General features: G+C 42.0%; 1 long non-coding RNA gene across 1 annotated transcript; it reads right to left on the reverse strand.

The window, feature by feature from the left end:
- Positions 1 to 433: 433 nt before the first annotated feature.
- LOC129350122 (uncharacterized) lies at positions 434 to 8,743 on the reverse strand. The gene is made up of 2 exons (XR_008603375.1): positions 7,846 to 8,743; positions 434 to 6,432 (listed from the first exon to the last, which is right to left on the reverse strand). It is a non-coding gene; the product is annotated as an uncharacterized LOC129350122 (long non-coding RNA).
- Between the last annotated feature and the right edge of the window lie 353 nt (positions 8,744 to 9,096).

Here is a 9,096-nt window from a genome sequence, read left to right on the forward strand (position 1 = left end):
ATAAAAAAATCATTCAGACAAAAATACACCTGATGGAAAATCAGGACCAGAAACGGTTTAAACTCTGAAATATGATGAAATTTAAATGAAATAGTTATTTTCTGTTATTCTGCAGTAGAAATACAGTAGTACAATAACACAGCAATATAATAATACAGTCATACAGTAGTGCAGAGGTGGGCAATTAATTTTCATATGGGGCCACATGAGAAACTTTGACGGTTGTTAAGGGCCAGACCAGTACACTTAAAAGTTCTGCTCAATATATAGCTCAATAAAAACAGTAAATGAAACAATACAATGATATAATGAAAATGTGGAACACAGAACAGAACTATTTAATGAAAGATTTTGTTTTTTCATTCAAACTATGATTGCTGCCTACTGAGTTGTAGATATTTACTATCATAAAGACATACTTAAAATGTGAAACTGATTTTCCAAGTGCTTTAATTACTTTTCAGCAGTCACTGTTTTTACAAATGAAGTAAGTAAGCCATCACTCAGAATTTATTTTACAACAATGTGACCATCAGCTGGCAGAGATTTGAAACTTGCCTTATCATGTCAGTTTTTGTTCATCATGAACGCTATGAGGTGTTGTCAGTTTTTCTAAATCTACATTAAGATGACTGTGAAGCATAAAGAAAGACAACAGCTCCCCACTACACTTACAGCAATGTTCAATATATCTCAATAAAAACAGTAAATTACACAATACAATGATGTACAATGTCCAACTCTTGAATCTCTGCTCTCAGATCCCAAACTCGTTTAAGCATCTTGTCCAGGCTGATCCATCTGACAGCTGTCTGGTAACCAAGGTTACCATGTTCACTATCATCTCCTCCACAAAGACAACAAACTGTCTGTAATTCAATGCTCTTGCCCTGATGAAGTTAACTGCTTTAGTTACAACATCAGTCACGTGGTTGATTTTTAGCACTGACTTACACAGCACCTCCTGATGTATAATACAGTGCAAAAATATCAGTTTCTGTTCTGGGTTTACTTCAGTCACTTTATCTTGCATCCGTTTCAAAAGTCCAACATTTTTCCCTGTCAAATTTGGACAGTCATCAGTTGTAACACCAACCAAACTCTCCCATTTTAGTCCCAGCTTGTTCATGCATGTATTTACCTCAGTGAACCGTCGTGGTTCCTTCATTGGCTGCACAGCTGCCAGCTCCTCCTCATCTCAAAGGTTTTTGTTAGTCCACATACAAAGATAAGTAACTGGGCTGTGTCACGGACATCACAGCTCTCGTCCAGAGCCAAGGACAAAACGTCAAAATCGTCCACTTTGTTGTGCAGCTGAAGCTCCAGATTTTCCGCGATGCTCTCCGCCCGCCTCGTTACGGTTCGCCTCCAAAGGGTCACATTAACGAACGCTCCTTTCTTCTCCGGGCATATAAACGCTGCAGAGTCCACCAGACATTCTTTTATAAACTCTCCATCAGAGAATGGTTTACCATTTTTGGCGATTTTGTAGGATATTAGAAAACTCGTCTTGACTGCTGCATCCCTTGATGTCAGCTTTGGTAAAACAAAGTCATTGCTGCTTTAGCAGTTTAGCTAGCAAACCTTCAGACATCCTCCCCGCTCTGCATCAGTCAAAAGTTTGTACTTCTCCGCATGTTTGGTCTCGTAGTGTCGATTCAGATTATAATCCTTGAGCACCGCGAGCTGTTCTCCACAAACTAGACACACAGCTTTACCTCTGACTGCAGTGAAGAAATACTTGGAAGTCCACGCCTTGTTAAAAACTCTGCATTCGGAATCAGTTTTTCTTTCTTTGCCGTTAGCTGACATCTTCCCGGGCTGAAGCTGACCAACAAACCAATCAGCGCATAAACCTTATGCTAAGTATGGAAAGCACGCGCGAAAAAACGGTAACTTAGCAGATCTTTCAAAATAAAAGCAGTGCAGGCGTATTGTTTGCATGTATTGTGATGATATATATTTGCATTGACTTTTAATATTTTCCAATGACCTCATACGGGCCAGTCAGAGTCATCCGGCGGGCTGGATGTGGCCCGCGGGCCGTAGGATGCCCAGGTCTGCAGTAGTACAATAGTACAGTAGAACAGTAGAACAGGGAGTCCCAGCTCTAATGTTCTTCTGTTTATTTCTGTATTACATCCATTAAAAAACCCGGTTCTCCTTCCACATGAGAACACATAGAACACATGAGAACACATGAGAACACAAGAGAACACATAGAACACATGAGAACACAAAGAACACATGAGAACACATGAGAACATATGAGAACACACAGAACACACGAGAACACATGAGAACATATAGAACACATAGAACACAAGAGAACACATAGAACACATGAGAACACATGAGAACACAAAGAACACATGAGAACACATGAGAATATATGAGAACACACAGAACACATGAGAACACAAGAGAACACATAGAACACATGAGAACACATGAGAACACAAAGAACACATGAGAACACATGAGAATATATGAGAACACACAGAACACATGAGAACACAAGAGAACACATAGAACACATGAGAACACATGAGAACACAAAGAACACATGAGAACATATGAGAACACACTGAACACATGAGAACATATAGAACACATAGAACACATGAGAACACAATCCTCTATCTCTATCCCTCTATCTCTATCTCTACCTCTCTACCTCTTCTGTCCCTCTCAACTCGTCCAGCCAGCAGCAGATGGTTCCCCCACATTAGATCCAGGTTCTGCTCAAGGTTTTTTTTCCCTGTTAAAAGGGTGTTTTCCTGCCACTGTCTCCTTAGGGCTGCTCTGGGGTTCAGGCATATGGGTTCTGTAAAGCGTCTCGAGACAATTTGACTGTAATTGGCGCTATATAAATAAAATTGAATTGAAAATTGAATTGAACAAGAGAAAACAGAACAGATGAGAACATATAGAACACATGAGAACACAAAGAACACATGAGAACATATAGAACACATAGAACACATGAGAACACAAGAGAACACAGAACAGATGAGAACACATAGAACACATGAGAACACATGAGAACACATAGAACACGGAACAGATCAGACGTTCTATCTGTTAAATGGAACATTCAGGCTGTAATTAGGAAGGACACTAGAACGTCGTGGTCCAAGCGAGGAGTTCTGGTTCTCTGGGGATCATCTGCTGCAGTCGGCACCACGCTGCAGCACTAATGCAGCACTAATGCAGCCTGCAGTGAAATAGGCCACGCTGCATTCATGTGCTGCTGCTATAGAGAGTTTACGGAGCGTTCTGGAGGAACATTTCTCCATCCTTCCTCTACGTTCTGCAGCTTTAAATGGAATCTGGCAGCGGTACCGGCCTCCCTCTGAGCCGCTGCCGGGCCGGTATCTGCTCAGAACAGGTGCCGAATCGCCGGGCTGCAGCATTCAGAGCAGGTACAGGTGGGAGGCCCGGCTCCCATCTGTGTCCTCGGCTTCCTCTGCCACATGGCAGCTGTCCCTCCGAGAGTCTGGTCCATTCTTCGTCCGGCCACGCTGCCACCCCACACTCCGCCTGTTGTTGAGCCACAATAGATGAAGAATAGCTGCACCCATAATCCCTCTGGGCTGGCTGCTGCTTTCTTCCTCCTCCTCTGGCCGGCTTTCGGGCCAAGAACAAACTGTAAACGGGTTATTATGCTGCGTTGACACACTCCAACTGGAAGCAGCAGCCGACAGCGTTTAGTGATGTAAATGTGTCTTTATCCGTCACGCAGACTTTCATTTGGAGGAAAGTTCACTGCGTTTAGAGTGAAGATGAAGCTGTAATGAGTTCATTGTTTTCTATTGACCAGAATTAGCAGAAAAATGTGGAATTATTGGTTTGAAATCACTCAGAATGGGAAAGTTTTCTCCTTTCAGCAGAAAATGTTTCATCTGCAGCAGCTTCATCACAAACAGAGAACGGTCCTGGATAAAATCATTTCAGTGACTCTAAACTCACCTCACAGTAATCAGATTACTGTCCTCTGATGAATAATCACAAACAAATATTTCATAGAGACAATATTTAAATTAAGACTCCAACGTAGTTACTCAGAGAACCAACGAGTCCAGCTGTGATTCCAGTCAGTCCAACTGATGAACATGGCTCTAAATGAGCTGAGAACAGCAGAACGTTCTCAGTCCTGGAATTATGGACTGGGTCTATCTATGTCTGCATCATGGCTCCACATGGAGAAGAACTGAACAGAGGAAGAGAAACATCTGACTGAGAGACTCGACAAAGATGGAAAAAGATCCAGGAAGATCAGTGAGCAACTAAAAACCAGTGAAGCACAGAGTCAGCAGGAATCAGGAGGTCTAGAAGGAGTCATAGTACCACTAATCAGGAGGTCTAGAAGGAGTCATAGTACCACTAATCAAGAGGTCTAGAAGGAGTCATAGTACCACTAATCAAGAGGTCTAGAAGGAGTCAGAGTACCACTAATCAAGAGGTCTAGAAGGAGTCATAGTACCACTAATCAGGTCTAGAAGGAGTCATAGTACCACTAATCAGGAGGTCTAGAAGGAGTCATAGTACCACTAATCAAGAGGTCTAGAAGGAGTCATAGTACCACTTATCAGGAGGTATAGAAGGAGTCTTGGTACCACTAATCAGGAGGTCTAGAAGGAGTCATAGTACCACTAATCAGGAGGTCTAGAAGGAGTCATAGTACCACTAATCAGGAGGTCTAGAAGGAGTCATAGTACCACTAATCAGGAGGTCTAGAAGGAGTCATAGTACCACTTATCAGGAGGTCTAGAAGGAGTCATAGTACCACTTATCAGGAGGTATAGAAGGAGTCTTGGTACCACTAATCAGGAGGTCTAGAAGGAGTCATAGTACCACTAATCAGGAGGTCTAGAAGGAGTCATAGTACCACTAATCAGGAGGTCTAGAAGGAGTCATAGTACCACTAATCAGGAGGTCTAGAAGGAGTCATAGTACCACTAATCAGGAGGTCTAGAAGGAGCCATAGTACCACTAATCAGGAGGTCTAGAAGGAGTCATAGTACCACTAATCAGGAGGTCTAGAAGGAGTCTTGGTACCACTAATCAGGAGGTCTAGAAGGAGTCATAGTACCACTAATCAGGAGGTCTAGAAGGAGTCATAGTACCACTAATCAGGAGGTCTAGAAGGAGTCTTGGTACCACTAATCAGGAGGTCTAGAAGGAGTCGTAGAACCACTAATCAGGAGGTCTAGAAGGAGTCATAGTACCACTAATCAGAGCTCCTAAAATGACTCCACAGACAGTGAACTACTTTCTCCAGACAGCAGCTGCTTCAGACTTGGCTCAGGGGTTCTCCATGGAAACCAGAGTTAGTGTGAAGCTCAGACAGTGTGAAGGAACCTTCAGAACATCAACCTCTATGGACGGAGGACCAGAACTAAACCTGGTTGCTGCTCAGAACTAAACTTCCAGATGAAAATTTGCTGAAGAACATGAGAAGAAGCCTGATGGATGTTGGAGAACATTCTTTGGTCAGATGAAGATCAGTGAGTTGGGCTCAGATGGAGTCCAGATGTTTGGTGAGAACCTGACCAGGACTACCACAGTGGATGCAGAGTCCTGACAGTGAAGCACGGAGGTGGGAGTATGATGATCTGGGGCTGCATGAGGTCAGAAGGTGTTGAAGACATTTCTAGATGCAGCATGAAGGTCTGAGGAGGAACCACAATACTGGCTGACCAGATGGAGAAGAGGAATATTCCAGCAGGAGAACATCCAGAGAACAACATCACATCAGAGCTTCTCCTCTAGAACCAAGTGGAACTAGGACCTGGACAGTGAGTCCTGAAGCCAGCAGAACCTTTGAGGTGTTCTCCAGAGAAAGGTAGAGCAACAGAACCCCTACAGCAAAGAGCAGCTGAAGAACACAGAGAAGAATGTGAGAAGATGTGAGCAGAAATGAGTGGACTCTGGTTTCCTCCATGAGGAGGACTGAAGGAGGAACCAAAGAACCTCACCTTAGTTCCACTGAGTTCCTGCTGTGGAGCCTGAATCTAATCCATGAAATCTGTAGTTAGTAATCTGATACCAGAGACAAAAGTAATCTGATTACTGAGGCTCCTCTGATTGCCATCCTGCTCCAGGTTTAAAGAACATCTCAGCCTCCATCAGCAGGAATCCTGAGTCACGTAGCAGAAATCAGCCGCTTCCTGCTGACCTCCAGTCTACGGACGTGCTCCTGAAGGTTCTCGTCCAGATGGAGATGATCCGTTCTCCAGCTGTGAGCTACCTCGACGTTATGTTGGAGCTGTTTGTTTGCTGAGGGAAGTGAGGAAAGAGGAAGCATCATGGAGGACCTGACGGAGCGATCATGGACCTGGAGGAGCGCCAGCAGCACTCAGAGCCAGCAGAGGATCAGTGTTTGTTCAGCCGTCGTCCTCCAAGCAGGAATCCTCTAAATCCTTCATCCTGCAGCAGGAGAAACTCTCAATTAGTGCAAATTAAAGTCCTGATCAGTGTGTCAGGACATAAAGACCTGGAGCTCCACAGACCGACCCACAATCCTGCTCCCACCAGAAACAGCAAAACAGAACACATCTGCTGAAGAAGAAAAGATCATTAACCCTCGTGTCATCCTGCTGGTCAAATTAACCCGTTTTAAAGTTTGAAAATGTGGAAGAAAAAATATTTTCACAGTGAAACTTCTGATGTCCACATTTTCAACATTTTTGGGAATTTCTTTTTGGTGGAAAAGAAGAAATGTAAAAAAAAAAAAAAGCTTCTTAAGAACATTCACATAAAAATCAAACAAAATCCAGTGAATTTCGCTGGATTTTGGTTGATTTTTATGTGAATGTTCTTCAAGAAAATATCAGAAGTTTTACTGATATATATGGAATCACTTTAGATATTTTTAGGATGTTTTTGGAAGATTTTTTACTCATTTTTTGAAAATATTTACAAGAATTTCCTTGTCAAATTTGGGGGATTTTTTAAGTAAAACTTTTAAGGGAAACCTTTAAGGAATTACTGGAATCTTCTTCCTGAAGGTTTTGCAAATTTTCAGAAATTTGGGGAATTTTTTTGCTGAATTTTTGGATTTTTGTCAGACGATGAAACAATATTTTTTGGTGCCTGTAAATGAAGACAGCAGGAGGATTAAAGAACTCATTAGATCAGCTCAGCTTTAATAATGAATTTAAAAAGTTAAAGTTCATTCCTGTAACTCTCTAGTTTGTTGGTTGAAGATAATTTAATCAGAATTAATTTAAACTCCAGAAAACTGATGCAGGCTGTTAATGAATGTTTTGTTGTTGAGACCAAATGTTGTTTTTTATATTTAAATGTTTGGTTGTGAGAAAACTTTAGTTTCAAACATTATTTTGAAGAATTGAGTTGAGATAATATTAATAATATCAGCATCTAGTGTGTTTAAAATACAGTTCATTAGTTGTTGTCCAGAATTAAACATCATGTGTTCAAATAAACAAATAAAAATTAATTTGTTGTTGAATTAAAACAGGAGAAAGACTAAAACTGCTGAAGAAAATTTAACTGAAGCGACTTCATTTTAAGCGACGTCGTCTTCGTCTTCCAGCGCCTCAGACTGAATGTTTCTGAGAAGAACCTGAAGATGAGAAGTTCACCTCTGGTTGACCAGAACTCATAGAACCACGGATCTCCTGAACGTTCCTGGTCCTGGTTCTAGTTCTAAACGTTCTAAGCTTCAACAGCTGATATTAATGTTTAAAGTTTGATATTCATTCCTCTCAGTTCAACGTTCCTAAAATTTATTCTAAAAATCAACCTGAAGGTTTAAATTTCTCCAACTTCAGGATTTTCTTTATTTAAATAGAAAACATGATTCATCGTTAAACTCACCGTTGTGCTTTTTATTTTCTCTGGAATTCAGCCTGAAGAAAACGATGGTGGAATCTAAGAAGGAAAATCAGAAGAATCATCTGAAGGCGCAAAAAATCTATATTAATATTATTTATTTTCAGTTAATTTATATTTATATAATTTATTTTTGTTAAATCTATTTTTATATAATGTATTTTTAGTACATTTATATTTAAATAATTTATTTTCAGTAAATCTATATTTATGAATAATATCAGTAAATTTAGATTGATATAATTTGTTTTCAAATCAAATGCCTTTATTGTCATTGTTTTGAGTCAATTTATATAATTTTGATTTTACATTTCTAAAGTTTAGAAAGTTTTTTCTGAAAATTAACGCTGTGAATTTACAACCTGATAGACGATATTAATAAAGAAATCAGAAAAATTCAGATTTACATGAAATAAACAACAAACCAACACTATCTGCCCCACAAACCACCATCTGCCCCACAAACCAACATTATCTGCCCCACAAACCACCATCTGCCCCACAAACCAACATTATCTGCCCCACAAACCACCATCTGCCCCACAAACCAACATTATCTGCCCCACAAACCACCATCTGCCCCACAAACCAACACTATCCGCCCCACAAACCACCATCTGCCCCACAAACCAACACTATCCGCCCCACAAACCACCATCTGCCCCACAAAACAATATCCGCCCCACAAACCACCATCTGCCCCACAAAACAATATCTGCCCCACAAACCACCATCTGCCCCACAAACCAACACTATCTGCCCCACAAACCACCATCTGCTCCACATCTGCCCCTACAGCTCCACATCTGCCCCTACAGCTCCACATCTGCCCTACAGCCCCACATCTGCCCTACAGCCCCACATCTGCCCCCTACAGCTCCACATCTGCCCCCTACAGCTCCACATCTGCCCCCTACAGCCCCACATCTGCCCCCTACAGCTCCATATCTGCCCCCTACAGCTCCACATCTGCCCCCTACAGCCCCACATCTGCCCCCTACAGCTCCATATCTGCCCCCTACAGCTCCACACCTGCCCCCTACAGCTCCATATCTGCCCCCTACAGCCCCACATCTGCCCTACAGCTCCACATCTGCCCTACAGCTCCACATCTGCCCCCTACAGCTCCACATCTGCCTCTTACAGCTCCATATCTGCCCCCTACAGCTCCACATCTGCCCCCTACAGCCCCACATCTGCCCTACAGCTCCACATCTGCCCCCTACAGCTCCACAT

This window comes from Amphiprion ocellaris, chromosome 12 (assembly GCF_022539595.1).
Source record: "Amphiprion ocellaris isolate individual 3 ecotype Okinawa chromosome 12, ASM2253959v1, whole genome shotgun sequence".
In the NCBI taxonomy this organism is placed as follows: domain Eukaryota; kingdom Metazoa; phylum Chordata; class Actinopteri; family Pomacentridae; genus Amphiprion; species Amphiprion ocellaris.